Below are 20,369 nucleotides of genomic sequence, written 5' to 3'. Positions count from 1 at the left end.
GTGTAGCATTATTGACTAACTGCAATCTGTTATGACATCCAGTAATTTAATTACTGTTTTACATAAGCTAAACTTTGCTAGAGGCTAGTTCCTTCTAAGCAATGCTAAAAAAATAAAGTTATGGAGAAAATGGTTTAACACCTTTGGGTGTATTTCTGTCTGAATGTACCATATTGATGGGAAGAACATTATGTTCAGAACAAAATAACTGTTGGCCAGAAAACTTTCCTGTGCCTTCTATTTATGCATTAAGAAAAGCTAGCTTACATAAAATTATTTTACTCTTTTACACATTAAAACATGGAGGGGTTGCTTTTTATTTACCCACAGTAGATCCCTAGAGATACTCACCATCCTTTGATCTAGTATAATTTCAGAAATGTGGGGGAAATTCTGAATTAAATTTCTAACCACTTGTGATCATATTTATAGAACAGAATTCTAATATCTGTATGGGAGGAAGGCTGTGTTGCAAGATTGTTCTAGCCCCTCAGAAATGTTTCAGCTGCTTACCACAGTCTTAATTTCCATGTTCCACTCAAAACAGACATGGCTCACACAGCAATTGGAATGTTGGATCAGACCAAGGGCCTGTTTAGTCCAGCATACTGTTTCTGAAGGTCTTTACTAGATATCTAAAAGTAGGAGAGCAATAGCCCTCTCCCACTGTTGTTCTCCAGCAAATGGCATTCAGGACATGATGATTCTCAAGAAGGCATATTTATCCACCATGACTAGTAGGCATTGAAAGCCTTACCCTCCATCACAAATTTCTTTAATCCTCTTTTTAGAGCAATCTAAGTTGGTGACTATCACCACACCTGGAGATAAATTGCTCAGCTATGTGCTGGGTGAAAAAGTACTTATGTCTACCCTGAATATCCCATGCAGATTTACTGGATGACCTCATAAAGCTAGATGAAGAACAACTATCAACTTTCTCCACACTATGTGATCATTTTATATTTCTGTTATCATGATCCCCTTACTTGCTGCTTTTCTAAACTTACAAGAACCCCAAATCTTCCCCTTAGGAGAATTGCTTCAGCCCCCAAACAGCAGCTTAACTAGAGGGTGTGAAGAATTAATCATAGAATTGTAGAGTTGGAAGGGGCCCCCAATGATCATCTAGTCCAACCCCCTGCAATGCAGGGTTACATTAAGAAGGCATTCTGCCCATGTGTGTGTCTATATAAAAAAATACTTAACACCCACATTGTTATGCTTTTCCTTCCATGCCAAAGTTAAAGTAGCTCTGAGTGGCCAGCTCCCTGGCAAATTCCCTATCTGGCAGAAGCAAAACTGTTGATTCCAGAATCTCAGAGATACTCTCTTCCATCTTCCTACTTTCTCAAAAAACAGCCTTTGCTTCTCAAAGGCTATTCAGGCAGTCTACACAAAAATGGATTTGCCAACACTTTTCAGCTTTAGATGGTTGGAGTTCTTGTCCTTTCCACTGCATTTTTCAGTTGCAGTTAAAAGAAGCAGAGCTACACTTCCTAGTGCTGACAATGTATTTGGTATTTTGCAATTTAAGTAACACTTAATTCGGTTTTGCTCTGCTTATTGTCATGTGACATGCTGGCTCACTGAATGCCAATAACGAGAGGATGATGGGCACACTGGTAACTAGCCAACGGAGTGCTTCTAAGTTTGGTGTCGGTGCCAAACTCTCTCAATAGCTCTATTTATGCCTTGGATGGGGATCTGGTATTGGCATCCCTGTGTTACTTCTGTATGTTTTGAGATCCACTCAAGTGACGGATTAATTGCTGCCAGTTCTTTTGTCTGCATTCAGCTGAACTTTATGCAGAAGAAGGCACTTGCTTATCTGGTGCCGGTTCATACTGTCCTCTGATTCGTGATGGGTACAAACCCATAATACGATAGTTGGTGACAGGTTGTAAAGCTCACCTTTCTGCATTTCTTGACTGCGTTCTCCAGTGTTTCTTTCAAAGTGCCCCCTCCCCCAATTTGACAGAATGGAGCCCTGCAGATCGAAATAGGTTTTCCACATGGTGGACCTGCAAATCTTCAGCCTAAGCTAGGTGGGCTTCACACAGTTGTAAGGGATGGTGGGTTCTGACAGTTGGTGGATGGTATGTGCTAACCACTTTTCCAGATGCTGGGACTGGGCCCTCCATTCTCCCATGCAGCAGGGGTGAGGAACCTGCCGCCTTCCAGATGTTGCTGGATCACAACTCTCATCTTCCCTGGCCATTGGCCATGCTGGCCGGGATTGATAGGAGTTGGCCTGCTATTGTCTGCATAGCATCCATAGCTACCAAGTTCTTCCTTTTTTTAAGGGAAATTCCCTTATGCTGAATAGGCTTCCTCGTGAGAAAAGGGAAAACTTGGCAGCTATGATAGCATCATCTCTCTAATAATTGAGATCTGGACCCACATCCTACTGGCAAACACCCCCTGTATCTGCCCCTTCGCCTTACCATTGCAACCTGGTTGTCTGGAAAGCAACTACAAGCAATGATATGACAAAGTTGGAGCAACGGGTGATGTTGGTAGTAAAGGAGCTAGGCTTGCTGAGGGATGCCTTGTCCAAGGGCCCTGGAGTGACACACAGTTGACAGATGTTTTGAGGTTCTTCTCCCATCCCATCAGGTGCTCTTTTTCATGGATCCTGGCAGGAAGCTGACTGACACTTTCCTTTTTTTGTAGTTCCTCACTCCTAACACAACATCTCTGAATTGCCAGAGGCTCATCCCAGTCAATTCATAAAATTGCTCTGGCGGTTGTTTGTATTTGGTCTTTTGTGATCTGTGCCTTCGTATTTTTTTTTCTGCACATCTACAGCATTCATTATTTAATTCAAACCCTGAATTAAATTTGCATCAGTCTTAAAATCATGTCCATGCACAATCTTGCCAGTTCAGATGTAGGTAGTTACTGCCAATTATTCAATTTCTTTTCTTTTCTTTTAAAAAAGTGCTGTTTTTGGAAACAAGGATTTGGGACAAGAATAAACTAACCACCAGCAGCTTGGTAACTGTTGCCTTAGAAAGTAAAAGGTTCCTTTGATCTACAATGATATGATGATCCTGGTGGAACAGATCACCAGTAACAAGCAATCTGCCCACAGTTTTCCAGTTAAGAATGGAGTTATTAATGAGCAGATGAAACCCAGAGATTAAAGCTAACACTTTGTATTTCCAGAAGAATAGCTTTTATAGCAAATACAGCAGAGTCTTGTGACACCGTAAAAACCAGCAGATTTATGGTGGCATAAACGTTTATGGGTTGCAGTCCACTTCAACCGATGCCCTAAGTGTTATCTTCAGTTGCACATAGGCATACAGCTTGGGAGATTGTAAAAAGTGAGTGAAATGAAATGCTGAAGGGTTTAGTGAGTTTCCATTGTTAAGTATGTAATTATCACTCTGTTTTTCTGTATTTTGTTTCCCTATGACGACCTTTTTTTTTCAATTCCTCCCCATCCAACCATGTATATATCTTTCTGCAACTCAGGATAATGTTTTGTGTGCCTGATGTACTAGGATATAGTCCATGAAATAATAATAATAATAATAATAATAATAATAATAATAATAATAATAATAATTTATTATTTATACCCCGCCCATCTGGCTGGGTCTCCCCAGCCACTCTGGGCGGCTTCCAACAGAAAAATGAAATAAAATCTATTAAACATTAAAAGCCTCCCTAAACAGGGCTGCCTTCAGGTGTCTTCTAAAAATCTGGTAGCTGTTTTTCTCTTTGACATCTGATGGGAGGGCGTTCCACAGGGCGGGTGCCACTACCAAGAAGGCCCTCTGCCTGGTTCCCTGCAACTTGGCTTCTCGCAACGAGGGAACCGCCAGAAGGCCCTCGGCACTGGACCTCAGTGTCTTAAGGTAAAGGTAAAGGGACCCCTGACCGTTAGTGCAAGGTAGATCCATAGCTGCCAAGTTCTCCCTTTTTTTAAGGGAAATTCCCTTATGCTGAATAGGCTTCCTCGCGAGAAAAGGGAAAACTTGGCAGCTTATGGGTAGGTCCCAGAAGAAAGACGCCTGTCTGAAATCCTGGAGGAGCACTGGGCCGGCTTTCCCCAACCTGGTGCCCTCCAGATGTGTTGGACAGCAGCTTTCATCAGCCTCAGCCAACATGGCCAATGGTCAAGGATGATAGTCCAAAACATGTGAAGGGCACCAGGTTGGGAAAGGTTGGTATGCTCCATCTCAGTGCAAGGTAGGTCCCAGCATTCCTGTATAGCCCCAAAGGTCAGGTACAGAAAAGGTGATAGATGTTTTACAGATTGATTTCACACACATACAAAGTCTATGGGTGTTAATTGTGGGATGGATGCTCCTCATGCTTGTAGGTCCCCCCCCCCACAGTATCCACACAATATTGTGGGCACCAACACCATTTGATCTTGTGGGGAAAATCTGAGAACTTTTCTCTGTTTTACCAAAGCCCCATCTGACAGTGTTAAGCCACCATCTGGAGGTTCCATATTTCAGCCTTAGAAGCATAACCTTTTCACCTGGTGGAGGCTTGATATTCAAGGTGGCTATCTTTCATCAAGCAACAAAATCAGAATAGCAAACAAGCACCACGTCCTAGTAATTTCCTGGGCAGTAAGTTTCCAGAATCTGGCAGAATGGACAACAGGTGTCGAATTCAGGGTATCTCAGCTTTACTAAAAGTAATTTTTTAAAAAAATGCAGGTAACTTCTATAGAGTGTTTCAGCATTTGAGGGGGGGGGAGTGTGTTTATTTTCTGTGTCTATAGCCCAGCTGCCATCAATAATGCCTTTCAGTCATTTCCCGCTTACACATAAAAGCTTTTTTTTTTGCTTGAAAGTTGTTCTTCCTATTCCTCCTGCAGTAACTTCAATTTAAGACATCTGAGATTTATGCATAAGACCAGGACAAAAGGGTTAGAGCTAGTGTTCTTCAGTCAGTAGCAATTTGGTGTAATTAAGGTTTCCCCTCTAGATCAGTTTTGATTTAAGTTTTAGTCATCAGATTAAAAGGTGACCTCTCTTTCCCGGCACAGAGGCACAAATATTTAATCCTGGCACTTATCTGACACAGGCAAGTTTTCATTATGTGGGAGAGTTTCCTTTTGGATCTGTTTGGCATATTAATATATATGTTTGTTCATCAGAGACACAGAGCACGGAGCCTCTGCTTGCGCTGATGATGTCATTGGAGGCCAAGGTTTGTGATGAACATGGCGTAGATTAACAGTGCAAGTAAACCAGATGGCCCTGGCTAACAAGTCTTGTTGCTGCCACAGTTAGGCAAGGCTATAATAAAGTGCTATGGTGTATCATGCGTTCTTATCTCTTCCCATGCGTTCTTATCTCATCCGACGGGTGGCCAGCTTCTTTCCCGTTTCACAGGAATGGTTTCCTCAAGGTGCACTTTATTGTCTGACTTTATTGCACTTTATACTGGACTTTTAAGACTTCGAGTATGAGACTTTGCACACATTTTTTAATCTCCTTGTATATGTGAAGGTTGTTTATACATTTAAATATTTGCACCTCACGGTGGTTTACCTTTTCATTGTGATCCAATGGTGGCACCAGAATACAGTAAATAAAAGACTTGTTTCTTTTGCCCTGGAGCAGCATGCATGTAAACAGGCTTGTTGCTTCTCTTTTCCTGTTGCCTTTGGCGGTTGTGTGACATTGTCAGTTGCCTGGAAGGGAGCCCATCTGCTTCCTTCCAGCTCCAGAGTTATCTCCTCGCCCCCAGCTCTGTTACCAACAAACAGAAGTGAGCCCCTGGGGAGCTCATGTACTTTGACTGATGATAATAAAAAAAGGCACTCCAAGGATGTGAAAACTGCCTGGCCGTCAACTCGCCACAGGGGTCTCGCAATGGCGGAACTGCTGCCGGGGTTCTTGTCTGGAAGAGGAGCTTGCCCCCGCACCCCCTGGCATTGCATAGGCTGTGCTCAGTCCAAAAATATTTGATGTACTAATTATAAAGAAGGGCTCCCCTGAGCATGTGCAATGCGCTCTTCCATCAATCAACTCAACCAGCTCACAATCTAGGATTAGATGTGGTGTATTCATTAAGGCTGGAACCAGAGAAATTCAAATTTAAAGCCCAACTAAGCCATGATGCTCACTGAGCAATTGGGCTAAATCAGGTCCTCCCTCACAAGAGGGCATGTGTTGCGGTGGGACCCGGGAATCAGGCCTAGGTGTTGGGGTGGGACCATTGGAGCAGCCACAACACCCTATTGGGTAGTCCCTCTAACGGGGAGGAATTGGGCTATGGGGCATGCCAATCAAAGAGTTAGAGGGACCACTATTTAACTGCTGCATGTGACTCTGAGCTTCTCTTTCAGGTCTCAGTGCACCGGAACACCTGCCCACCTCTCCCTATCTTTAGGGCTTGCGCTTGACCTTGCTATGCCGTTGTGTGTCACCTGTCTTTGGGACAGGGGCACGACTGGAATTTTCCCCATTTGGCTGATTGGCTGGTGCCACTTGGGTTTCGCCTGCCGCGTAGCGAATCGTCACAACTTGTAAGGTTGGTGGATAGGCTCTGGTTCTTGATAGGGGTGGCAGGACGCCTAGCCATCCCTATGTGTTGGGTATTCCTTTAAAAGGAATCCAAGGACTCATGGTTGGTCTTCCTCAAGCGGGGTTGTGCCCTGAGCCTGAGTTCAGGGCTCATCTGGGGGAGGCGCAGCTGGCACCCCGTCTGCCTCTGTCCCGGGTGTTCACCTAAGGCTGACTTATAGTTGCTGCCCAGAGTCAACACTGCCTTGCAACGCTGCAGGAAGCTAGTCGAACCAGAGCCCATGCAACCACTCACTTGATTTGTAATCAATAAAGTTCTAGCCTAAATTCTGCCAAAAACCCAACCAAAATTTGAGGCCCGTTTGAATTTATTTCTAGGCCGGGTTAAAGGGTCTCCACACGCAATTACTATCTCTCAAGCCTACCTTTTCTCACAGGGTGTTGTTGTAAGGGTAAAATGGAGACCCATGCACACTGCCCAGAGCTCCTTGGAGGAATTGAGGGTATAAAAAGAATACATGCATAAATCAGTTGGGGTTGGCTTCCATGGCACAGGAAGTGAAGGTGCTGAGCTGTTGTAGCCTTGACTGGCTCTTCACAGCCCTGATCAAGATGCATAAAAGAAAAAGGGGGAGGCCAACCAATGGTGTCAGCGCCAATGGGTCCTCTTGGCCTTGCCATTTACACAGCCCTGTTGGCAGGGCACTGATACTGGGCCTGCTGGCAAGCTCAAAGGACAGAACCTCTCCTTGACATTTGTTATTCGGATACAGACAGGAGTGCCTGGCGTGCTATGGTCCATGGGGTCACGAAGAGTCGGACACGACTAAGCGACTAAACAACAACACCATTCGGATACAGCACTTTACTGGGTGTGGTGTTGAGATGCCAAGGACTGCAGGGCTCCTTCACCTTTCATAGAGAACCAGTGCGGTGTAGTAGTTAGAGCAATGGTTCTGAAACGTGTTTTCTCTGGGTCACACTTTCAGAATAAAATTTGCTCACGCCACATCGAATGTTTTATTGATAAGAAATGCATTGGAAAGAAAAAATAAACAGCTCCGAGCAGTGCTTGATTTAGAACACAGAACACAACTGCTTTATAATATAATCATGGGACACCTAGAAAGTATTAAAAAAATGCAGCTACATACGAACATGAATCATAATATTATGATAAACAAGCCTCTTCCATATACAGTCATACCTCGGAAGTCAAACGCCTCGCGAGTCAAACATTTTGGCTCTCGAACGCCGCCAACCCAGAAGTGAGTGTTCCGGTTTGCAAATATTCTTTGGAACCTGGATGTCCGACGCAGCTTCCGAATCGCTGCAGGAGCTTCCTGCAGCGAATTGGAAGCCGTGCCTTGGTTTTCAAACATTTTCAGAAGTCGAACGGACTTTTGGAACGGATTCCGTTCGACTTCCAATGTACAACTGTATAGCTTAAAGCAGGCATAGGCAACCATGGCTCTCCAGATGTTTTGGAACTACAACTCACATGATACCTAGCTAACAGGGCTAGTGGTCAGGGATCATGGGAGTTGTAGTTCCAAAACATCTGGAGAGCCAAGGTTGCCTATGCCTGGCTTAAAGTATGTATACAAACTCAATGAGAGGGCCTCACTTGCTTTTGCCAAGTAATCTCATTTATTTTAAATCTGAGTCAAACTCTGGTCTCCTCATCAACACAAAGAAGCCTTTCTCTTTTCTGACCTTTCATATTTGTCAGAGGTGAAAATCCCTGTTCACAACAATATGTCATGGAGAACTGTAGAAGAATAGCCAATGCTCTTGAAGAAATGTGTGGGTACTGTTTCTGGTTGTATATCCAAAATAAATCATTTTCATATTATAGTATGCTACGCTGAAGGGTTTAAATGTTTCTTTGATTGTCCTTGAACATTCTCACCATATTTGTGATCCTCTCCTCCCACACCAATGTGACATGCCACACCCTTTGAGAACCACTGGGTTAGAGTGGTGGGCTAAGACTTGGGAGGCCATTGGTTCAAATCCCCTCTCAGCCATGAAGCTCACGGGGTGACCTTGGGCCAGTCACTGTCTCTCAGCCTAACCTATCTCACAGGAATGTTGGGTGGGGGGGTTGAATGCTCTTCATAGAAAAACAATAGCTCAAACTTAACAAGCTCTGAAAATGGCAGGGATTGGGAGAAAGTGCTTCTCTGACTTGCCAAACTGATAAGGATCAGCTAACTTTGGGGGAGATTACGATAATTGTACATTGCTGTACATACCAGAGAGGGCAAGTGGGTTCAGAAAACAAACCCCTCAGAGGAAGCAAAACCCGTTTTGTGACCAAATGTGAGCCCTCAAGGTGACAACAGTACTGTATAGGGAGCAAAACAAAAAGAGGCAAAACTTCTCTTAGCTGGCTGGCATGTTTGCAGGGCTCATTACAAAATGTCCACTGTTGAAATGTACTCGGAGTCGAGAGTGAATTTCATGCTCTTTATTCAGCTCATAGTCATCAAGGAGAAGAGGAGAAGAAGAATGGCTCTTTTCCCAAAACCATCTGCTTATATACATTATTTACACAATGGGCCTTGCGTGATTGGCTACTTCAGGGCTACACCTGTGGGCCAATTATATTGTGGATTGACTTCTGCCTGCAGCCTGATTGGCTGCTCCTACAGGCCAATCAGGTAGCAGATTCGCTTCTGCCAGCCGCCTGATTGGCTGCTCCAGCAGGCCAATCAGGTTGCGGATTCACTTCCACCTGGAGTTGGATTGGGTAGCTCCCGCTGATTCTGAATCCTATTGTTCTAGGATTCAGCTCAGTACATAACACCTGTGTTGGTGGGAAAAACAATCTTTGCTACACAGTGTTGTTGGGAAAACACCAGTGGTAATTACTTCCTGGGGAAATATTTCCTTCACTTTTACAAGGCAAATCAATCTAGACTGGCGAACGTAGTCATCTGCTGCTGACATATCTATCCAGGTTACCCTGAAGCAAATCCCTCTGGCAGAGAGGATGGTTGTGGCTGCCGACTTGCCGAAGTTTTGCTCTGAGGAAGTAACATAGCTTGATAAATGTCCTGTTCCATATGGAACTATCAGCACTTTCACACAGGTTTGGCCTAGCAAACTCTTCCAAATAAATAATGTCAACAGTTTATTCTGCATTCATCCTGCTTTCCTTCTACAAAGCCTACAAAACTATGGGTCCCCCTCCTGACGATACTGCTTGCAATACGTTTTGCACCTGCAAATGTTTTAGGGAGGATGTACTGCTTTGTTTTCAATCTGTGCATGTCCTGTAGACTCTGCTATGATGATGATGATGATGATGATGATGATGATGATGAGCATTCATCCCAATTTGCTTGCAGGGCATTTGTTAAGGGTTCTGAGAGTTGGTAAAGAGACTCCTTTTCCCCTCACAGAGCTACAGTACCCAGAGTTCCCCGAGAAGAGGGGCTGATGGTTAAACTGCTCTGAAAATTGTAGCTCTGTGAGGGGAGAAGGTGTCTCATAACAACTCTCAGTGCCCTGAAGGAACTACATTTCCCAGGATTCTCTGGGGGAAGCCACAACTATTTTAAGTGGTTTCATGCTGCTTTAAATGCATAGTGCAGGTGGGGCCTTATGCACATTTACTCAGAAGTAAATCCTGCTAAGTTCAATGGGGTTTACTCCTGAGTGAGCATGCCTAAGAGTGCAGTTGTGCAGTGCAGTGCAATGCTATGCTATGTATGTTTATTGGGAAGTAAACCCCACTTTGCTTAACAGAACTTAGTTCCAGGTAAGTGCGTGTGAAGGGCTGCAAAGCAAGTCTTGAAATTTAGAGGGAGAGGTATTGTGATGTATTTATACTAGGGCCGACTGCACGGAGGAAAGGGTGGTTAGTCTTTAAGGTTTTCTAACTGATCTCTGCTGGTTTCCTTCAGTGTTTATGCTGCAGCAACAAGAAGAGCCAAACACAGCTAATTTCATCTTGATTTCTGGCCAATGTCAGCAAATGTGATAGGCAAAACAGTTAATTGAGTTGAAGAGAAAGGCCAGGCAGGCAATATTATAATAATTGCCTTGCTTAATTTACTGGTTTCTTCATTTCATTTTGATTCTTGATCAAAGCTGGGTTGTCTTTGATGTCCCATTCTCCAATGTGCTTATTTCTACTCATACAACATCTGTTCTCTACGTAATTAGAAAATTGAGGTAAGGTAAGGAAGAAACACATCTTTTGAAAACAAAGGATTTAGCTGGTTTTAAAACAGCAACAACTCAGGCAGCACAATGGCAATTTATTCGTGTCCATTCTGATAAATACAAGTTGGATCTGCAACAGACTGTCACACTGTTCATAGTTTGAGCCAGCCAGCCAAACCCTTTTCCAGGATACTCCATTACATTACATTCCACTCCCCCTGCCTACTTTTCCATGCTTCCCTGCCTCAAAAAAAGTCAACATTCTGGGACCACTGAGCATGCTCAGTTCTCACTGAGTTGTTGGAGGTTTGGGGGGGAGGGGGGCCCACCCCTACTTTGAATGGATAGCACCACGCTTTGAGAATGTGTGTTCCAGACTGTTACTATTTTCAGGTGGAATTGAGGCAAGTATGGGCAAATTCAGGCTGCATGATTACGTGTGATTGGGAGGTCTTGCACAACAAACCTGCTTCCCCGAAAGACTGGACTTTTTGTGCTAAGTAAGGAAAGTGATGGGGAGATGCAGTGGGAAAGGTGGGGTGATGCTTGCTTTGATGCAACATCATCAAATGTATGCCCCGCGGAGGACCTTAAGGTCCACAAACAATAATATTCTGGAGATCCCGAGTCATAAGATGGCTAGATTGGCCTCTACTAGAGCCAGGGCCTTTTCAGTACTGGCCCCAACCTGGTGGAACGCTCTTTCCCAGGAGACCAGGGCCCTGCGGGATTTGTCATCTTTCCGCAGGGCCTGCAAGACAGAGCTGTTCCGCCTGGCCTTTGGGTTAGACTCAGCCTGACCCCTGTGTTTTTCTCCCTCATGGCTTGGATTTATGGCCTACTTGAAATGAGGCTGCACTTTAAATTTTAATACTGTATTTTAATCTGTATTTTAACTAATTGTTTTTATGTTTTATTGTGGTTCTGTTGGTGTCAGCCACTTATGGCCTACTTGAAATGAGGCTGCACTTTAAATTTTAATACTGTATTTTAATCTGTATTTTAATTAATTGTTTTTATGTTTTATTGTGGTTCTGTTGGTGTCAGCCGCCCTGAGCCCGGTTTTTGACTGGGGAGGGCGGGGTATAAATAAAAATTTATTATTATTATTATTATCTAACCTCCCCGAAAACAAATCAGACTGGATGCTCATTAAATAGACCACCTCATCTAATCTCCTTGCAAACAAATCAGGATGCATGCTCAGTGCACAGATCACCTGGAAGCATCCTAAATAGGACGGTACCATTGAAAACAATACAGTGGTACATTGGTTTACAAACACAATTGGTTCCGGAAGTCTGTACTTTACCTGAAGTGTACTTAACCTGAAGCGAACTTTCCCATTGAAAGTAATGGAAAGTGGATTAATCCGTTCCAGACAGGTCCGTGGAGTACTTAAACTGAAAATACTCAAACCGAGGCGTACTTAAACTGAGGTATGGCTGTACTGATTTCTTTATGCATTTTGCATATAAGGCTCCCTTTGGTGGAAAAAACATTGTTAGAGAAAGAGTATCAAGGGGGAAATGAGAGTGTAATGTTTAGGGCTAGTTTAAACTTGGATACTAGCTACCCCACTTTATGGTCTTTCATCTCCACTATTCCTCCCAGGCATGGAATTGTGTGGAGGAAGCACTGAGAGAGCCAGTTTGTTCACCATGTTTGTTGCAACCATGCGAGTGGCTTAAGCCTGTATTTCCTGCCAGAGGTTTCCACTCCAGCATAACATTTCTGCTGCTTCCCTGTTCATGAGGCACACAGAGCTCATCCCCCAGTCTGTAGCAGTGCCGCCATTTATCCCCTTTCCGCCACGGTGTTTCATATTTCTTTTGGGATGACTTCTTAAACTTCTTGCCTTTCGCTTTCATGACTCGGTGCTAAAGCATCTGCTTTGCAGGCAAAAGGTCCCAGGTTCTGTCCTGCAGCATCTCCGGGTACGACTGGGAGAGATGATTGTCTGAAATCCTGGGTGGCAGAGTTGGCAATACTGTTATGAAGGTTGCACGCCGCCCCCAATCTCTACCAAGCAATGCACAAACTTCCAGCGGGTTTCCAGGGTTGTATTTCCATTGGGAAGATCGAGTCTCTTTAAGAAATATGGTTTATTACAGCATATTTACACCTGGAAGTCTGTAATGGAGGGGGTGCAGAACATTATATCCCAAGAGTGTCTCTCGTTGCCCCTCCCATAGCTTCAGCAAACTTGGGGCCAAAGCAGCAGTCAGCTATGGCTCCCAGTCTCTCAGGGCAGCCTCCTCCAGCCAGTGCCAAAATGATGTTCTGCCCACCCTTTCCAAACCGTGTTTTTAAAATGCCACAATTTTTTCCTTCAGACCATGTCACCACCCATTGCCCACCAGGAACTCCCCCTCTCAGCTGACATCACTGAAGACTGAAATCCTAAACCTGGAGTTATACAAATCATCACAACTGAGTGCACACTAATGTTGGAAGAGACCAGTGCCGGATTTACGTATAAGCTAAACAAGCTATAGCTTAGGGCCCCACTCTCTTGGGGGCCCCTAAAAAATTGAAAGGAAAAAAACCCCCCTGCTTTACAAAATAAAATAAAACCTACATACAGCAACAGTGTTTTGTGTTGTGTAGGCTCCTATGATGTAAGTCAGGGGTGTCAAACTCAAATTCATCGGGGGCCGCATCAGCAGTTTGGTCACCCTCAAAGGGCCGGTTGTGTCTGTAGGACTATGTGTCCACTCTTTATTATCATAAATTATTGTCACTGCATTCAATTATTACTGTTTTTTGTAATAATGTAAGCTCATTCCCGCCCCTACGCGGATCACATTCCTGCGTCGTGGCGCGTGTGTGGGAGGGGATGTAAACGAGGGAAATTTGAACAAAAGGTGGGGATCGACGGCTTGGGCTCAACTAAACCTTCGGCAGGAAGGAGAAAGCCACTGCTGGGATTAAAAACCTTCAGATGGAAAGAGGGCTTCCCTCTCCCGCCCTGCGCACACCCAAACCCCGCTAGGCAGGATGCCACACGCTGCAACCCACCCCATGCTTTGGAGAGGGGCAGGAACATGCGGTGCAGCGCCAACTCCCTGCCTTGCTTTTGCATCCTTCCTCCTCAGCGCCAGAGTCCCTTCCCCTCGCGCTGAGGGAGGGCAGCGGATTTCCCGAGTAGGAAGGCGGCGGCAGCCCCAGCAGACGTGCATCTTCGCCTCAGAGCTGCTCTTCCCCCCAACCGCACTGTTGTAGTCTTCGCCGCCGCCTCTCCCTACCGGGACTGCAGGCAGAGGAGGCTTGAAAACCTCCCCCCCCCCAAAAAAATCCCCTCCCACCTACTCAAACCGCAAGGCGACTCCATCTGGAGCCCTACATCACGAGGGGCTGAGAGGAGGCGGCGGCAGAGCGGGAAGAGCAGGAACCCGTGCCGTCGTCATCGCCTCCCTCCCAGCCGCCCCCCGGGGAGCAGCCCCGCCGGAACTAAGAAGCCAAAGGGCGGCTCGGGGGTGGGGGGCAGAGCAAAAGCCAGGCACCCTCCCGAGTGTCTATTAGGAGAAAACGGGGGAAGAGGGAAGAGAAACCCGGCTCCATCAAGAGAGCGGCTGTTGCGCTTCGCCTACTTCCCCCTCAGGCTCACTCCGCGTCCCTTTCGCCCGCTCGCTCGCCCACCTCCCGGATGCAGCCAAGGAGAGGAAGGGAAGCGGCGGGCGGCGGCTCCCCAGTGCTGCCTCACTCGCTCTCGGAGACAACAGCAAAGCCCGCCAAAAAAAAAAATCCAGCGCTGCTCCATCCCGGCACCAACTTTGCCGGCGGCGCCTGTAGGGCTTTCCTACCTCCTCGGCGGGCTTCCTCCTCCTCCTCCTGCATCTCACTTCCCCGTCTGGCCGCTGTGCCACCGCCTCCCTCAGCCTCATTCGAAATTGAAATTCCCTGGCCAAGGCCGTCAGCGCGGCTCCAGCGCCCCGGCCTCCGCCTGCAGCCCCGCCCCCGGTTTTGACCCTCGGCCAATTGCAGGCTCCAGAACTACTGTTAGCGGTTATTGTCGTCGGCGGCTACGCGGGCCACATGACGAGGTCTGGCGGGCCGGATTAGGCCCCCGGGCCTTGTGTTTGACACCCGTGTAATGGGGCCCACCTGCTAGCCTGCTCCCTAAAATATCACTGGTTTGCTCATTTCTACATATAGGGTGCCTACATTCTGCATGGACTGGCTTCATGGCAATATTTGCAAATGGCTTTAGATACCTATTAGGTCCATAAATTACCATATAGCATATATTCAACACAAAAAAACAGTGACAATTTGTTGTTGACGAAGGACAGCTAAGGGCCCCATTACCTTCAGTACCTTAGGGCAGGCATCCCCAAACTTCGGCCCTCCAGATGTTTTGGCCTACAGCTCCCATGATCCCTAGCTAACAGGACCAGTGGTCGGGGAAGATGGGAATTGTAGTCCAAAACATCTGGAGGGCCGAAGTTTGGGGATGCCTGCCTTAGGGGCTCATCAAACCTAAACCTGGCCCTGGAAGAGACCCCATGCTAGAAGAAGCTGCACTTGCAGAAGCAGAGGGATTTCTGCAGCAGACGCTCAATGTAAAAAAAAAAAAAAGGATTCCGGTGATAAGACTGCAACATTTTATATTCTTCCAGATAAATTGGTCCCACCGGTGCAGGGGGCACCTACCATTTGACAGCAGTTGAAAAGAGAAGACGAGGGCAGCAAATTTCAAAGAGAGGCACTCTGGGGACATGCTCACACCTGTGTGTTTGATCTGTTGCTTTGTTTTGTTGATGATGTGCTTTTGCCTATACTGAAGGTTTGAAATGAAGCACACCTTGCTCTTGCGAACGGGTGTCTGGATACCACGTCACTGAAAAGCGCACTTGTGGGTTCTTACTGAAGCAAAGAGTGAAAATAAGCCCCTTAAGCGCGCATGTATGAACCACCTTCTTCCCCAGCAAGCCAGGAGTATGAGTGAGGTGTCTCAATGCTGCCTAGCAACATCACCATAGAAACAGACATGAGCTAAGAAACCTGTCGGTTTGGGGGATTATTGCTCTCCTTGCATTGGCATGAATGATATAAGACATGAATGATACAAGTGCCTAAAATAGTCATTCCAAATATTGTCAGTCTGTGGAGGAATGTGTTAATACATCAAACAAACACCCTTTGTGTCAGATTATGTATTGACAATGTTTAAAGAGCGGAGGAAAAAGAGGTGCTCTTGGTGGTTCCTCACACAGCTCTAGAATCCGCTTGAGCATTTGGAGATTCTGTGGAAACAACCCAGCCCTTAAATTGATTGTATTTAGGAGATAACAGAAATCACTGGGTTAAAGCTGACCAAAAGTCCAGAGGTGGAATTATTATCAATTAGCGGCGGGGTGGAAGGTTCACAGGCTATGAAGGACTTGTTCACAAATTTATTGACAGCTGCACAAATTATTATAGCTAGGAAGTGGAAGGGGCAAGCAGAATATAAAATGAAAAAATGGCATAAAGAGGTGTGGGATATAGCAATTAATGCTAAATGAACACGTGCCATTAAGGTAAGACGGAATATGCAGGAGAAATGATTTTGAGGAGATATGGAGGGTGTTTGTAGAATTTGTACTGTTAAAACGGAAAGGGGTCAAACCATTGCAAGAAGTGTTGAAATTTTGGGAGGTTGGATAGTTGCAATGGAATGGTATCGGTAGTGGGGTGCACATTTTTATTCTTATTTATGATAATTTGTGAGCTTTTTTTAAAAAAGAATGTATAAACTGTAAATAAATGTATAAGAATGAATAAAGGGGGGATATTGTATTTATTTATAACATTATTTTATGTTAGGATGGTGAACTTGTGGGCTTCCAGGTCCTGCTGAATTGTAACTCCCATCACTCCTGATTAACTGTAGGAGGCAGAAAACCTCTGGATGTCCGTTGCTGGAATCACAAATGCAACAGTACCAGCTTAACCACATCTTGTTTGTTAGTGAGCTGTTTCTAACATTTCAATTCATCCACTGGTCCCAGGGTGGTCATCCAAAAGAAGCTGACTGAAAACTATATCTAATAGATCACAAAGCGTTCTTAAAATACGCAAGGTCAACCAGCAACAGGGGACAGATTTGAACTGAGGTAATTATTACAGTTCTCAAACATACAAATCCCCCCCACCCCCCCAATGGCCTTGGGCAAAGAGATGCAAGTGACAAGAAGTCAACAAGGTTGGTATTAGATGCCCCTCCATCTACTTGGGTAGGTATAGCCTGGAAAAGAGGAGAGTGAGAGGAGATATGATAGCCATCTGCAAATATCTGAAGGACTGCCACATGGAAGATGCAGAAAGCTTGTTTTCTCCTGCTCCGGAGGCTAGGACCCGAACCAATGGCTTCAAGTTACACAAAAGGAGATTCCAATCAAACTTGAGGAAGAACTTTCTGGAAGTAAGAGCTCTTCAACAGTGGAACAGGACTCCCTCTGAATGTGGTGGACTCACCTTTCTTGGATGCATCACAGGGGGTTGGACTAGATTACCCTTGGGGGTACCTTCCATCTCTTCAGTTCTATGATTCTATTTATTATTCCCTTGTTAGGTATATAAATGTAAAGATAGATTATTTGCAACTCCAAAATGTTTGTAGACCTTAAATTTCATTTTCTGTCCAATTCCTCTTGTCTCTCATTCATCCAGTTTTCCATTTCCACCGTTCTGGATGTTCATAGTTTGTGACTTTCTGGATTGATTGATTTCTAGGACTGTATCATTGGAATAGCAGATTATAAACAACCGCTTGTCATTTATTCAATAAGCCAGCAGGTGGAGCTGAACTGCCAGGAAGCTCAACAAACCAAGCCATCACTTGCTTTGAAATGAGCTCTTGAACAAACTGAAGAAATGCGCAGAGATGCCAACGTCATCGGCAAAGAACAGTGAACGCTGATGTAAGGCCATTGGGTGACAGCACAAAGGGTAACCGTGGGATAGAGTGACTTTTTAATGTATCAGGGTTTTACGTGCTGGGGTGGGAGTCATAACTGTTCATTTTTTAAAAAAATTGTGGGAGGACAAAACCTATTTTAAAAAACAACTAAACAGCCACAAATTAGCAAGTGTTTGACAAAACTCTTCTGAACATTTAGCCTGAAGAAGAGTTTGGGTGAACACAAAAGCTTGCTCACTACTTGTGACTTTGCACTGATCATAAGAAAGCTTACTTGCTGCTTTTTTCTATTAAAAACAGATCAGCTAACTGCATTCTTCTGTGTAATTCAGGTATAGGCAAACTCTCCCCTCCAGATGTTTTGGGACTACAACTGTTAGCTAGGGATGCTGGGTGTTGTAGTGCCAAAACATCTGGAGGGCTGAGTTTGCCTATGCGCCTGGTGTAATTAGTTGCATATTGCAGCAAAATGCCTTTCCAAGGAACTTAATGGTGTTAAACCAACAGACATTGTAGGTTGCTGGTTCATTTCCAGAATTCTGTCTTTGGGAGAAATGGCTGAATTATTCACAGACCGGTGGAAGAGGCAACATTTTCATCCAATTGCTGGCTTTTTGCTTTTTGATCTAAAATAAGGGTCACACTTTACCTGTTCCATTTTAGCAGGAGGCATGAAATAATCATACGTGTGTATGTGTGTGTGTTTAAATGCATGTATTATGCATTTACACAGGCTGGGAGACCATGAAGAGCAGAGGTTTCCCCTATGTGTACACGACATCTGTTGTGAAATAATTCTACCAAACAGCAACAACAAAAGCACTGTGAATGAGGAGGGAAAAGACAGATAGAGGGCAGCATGTAACCAGCCAGAGAGAAGAAACTCAGCAGCTTTGTTATTGAGAAGATCCAGGCGAGAGGCATAATCTGATCAGCAAACAATTTCATTTGAAGTGCAGAACAATTAATAATGAGTTTGTCTGTGGCAGGACGTTTATTTATAACAGATAGGACGGCCCATTGAGCTCTGTAAACATGATTAGTTCCTTTCAGCTTGCTATGTCGAGCAATTAATAACCTAGCTAGCTGCTTGCAGCCCACCAAGCATGTCTAGTGGCCTCCTAGAAGACCAGTCAACCACTTTTTGCTTCCTGGAACTGTAAAGATAAGGGGGGGCCATCAAGCTACTGGCAGGCCACCCTCCCTGGCTGCTGGGCTACGTTTATCTTGGGGGTCACAAGCAGAGTAGGCCTGTCACAAAGGAAAATAAAATATCACGTAAGCCGGCAGAGGGCAAAAGCCAAACAAATGCATAAGCAGTATGACTAGTTCCACAGCGTTGGTTTCAACTTCAGATGCTCCGTAATCAATCATGTTATAAGGCCCGGAGACAGTTGTTTCGGAGAGCAGATGTTGGTATAAAACAGGCTTCCTCCACAGTGTATACACACTCATCCCACGGTCATCGGGGTTTCACGGACGAAAACAAGGCCCTCTGTTTTCATGCCACAGCTCACTGCCAGTCTACTGCACACACAACTGTCCCACTATTATGCATTAATTAACACTTTTCTCTGCCCGCTGTTCACTCTATTTAGTCCACACTTGTGTTACCTACCCTAATTTAAATGCAAAGAAGGTGCCTGGGTTAGAGACACACTAGAAAAACAGCATCGTCCTATCAACTGTTAACCAGCTCAAAATAGGAACATTGGAAGCTGCCTTAAACTACGTTGGACCAGACACTGACTGGCAGCAGCTCTCCCCTGTGAAGAGACGGGTCTTTCCCAGCCCTTACTGGAGATGATGGGGATTGAACCTGAGACCTTCTTTGTGCATAGCATGAAATTTGCTGCTCAGCTATAGCTCCTCCATATTAAAACTCACCGCAGTACAGTATATGAAAGGACTGCCTGGCTACTAAATGGCATGTACAGTAATGTTTATACGCATGCACTGACGTATATGTGTACTAGAGGCAAGATGTACCCACTTCTCCTCCATCCAGATTTTACTTCATGAGTCCCTTGTTTCAAAACACCTAGAAGCTCCTAGAAACACCTAGAAGCCACATTTAAAGAATGACAACCCCAGCAACACACATCAGCAGTATTTTAAAAGGCATCTCCTTCTCCATCTAGAGATTTTAGGCCCAGGGCGGTTCATCTTACCAAATAATTTGAGTGCTGATCTGGTGTGATTGCTTTCAAACATAAAAAGGTAAAGGGAACGCTGACCATTCGGTCCAGTCGTGACCGACTCTGGAGTTGCGGCGCTCATCTCACGTTATTGGCCGAGGTAGCCGGCGTACAGCTTCTGGGTCATGTGGCCAGCGTGACAAAGCCGCTTCTGGCGAACCAGAGCAGCACACGGAAACACCGTTTACCTTCCCTACTTGCACTTTGACGTTCTTTCAAACTGCTAGGTTGGCAGGAGCTGGGACCAAGCAACGGGAGCTCACCCTGTCGCGGGGATTCGAACCGCCGACCTTCTGATCAGCAAGCCCTAGGCTCTCTGGTTTACCCCACAGCGCCACCCGCGTCCCGCTTTCAAACATAGCATGCCGTATTTCCTGCTTTGTCTCAATCACAATTTTTCTTTCTTTCTGGTTTTACTCTCCCTGCCTCTAGAAATTTGCTACCCTTCTTTTATATGGACCCTAACCCTTAATCTAATCAGAATTAAGGCCCTGAGTCTAACTTAAGTGAGACTCCCAGTAGAATGGTTGTTTGCCTGCAGGAGATACACATACTCATATCAACTCTTTCTGGATGGCTTGTTCA

Source organism: Zootoca vivipara, chromosome 8 (genome assembly GCF_963506605.1).
Source record: "Zootoca vivipara chromosome 8, rZooViv1.1, whole genome shotgun sequence".
In the NCBI taxonomy this organism is placed as follows: Eukaryota; Metazoa; Chordata; class Lepidosauria; order Squamata; family Lacertidae; genus Zootoca; species Zootoca vivipara.
The sequence above is the reverse complement of the archived record's forward strand: the minus strand, read 5'-3'. Positions refer to the sequence as shown.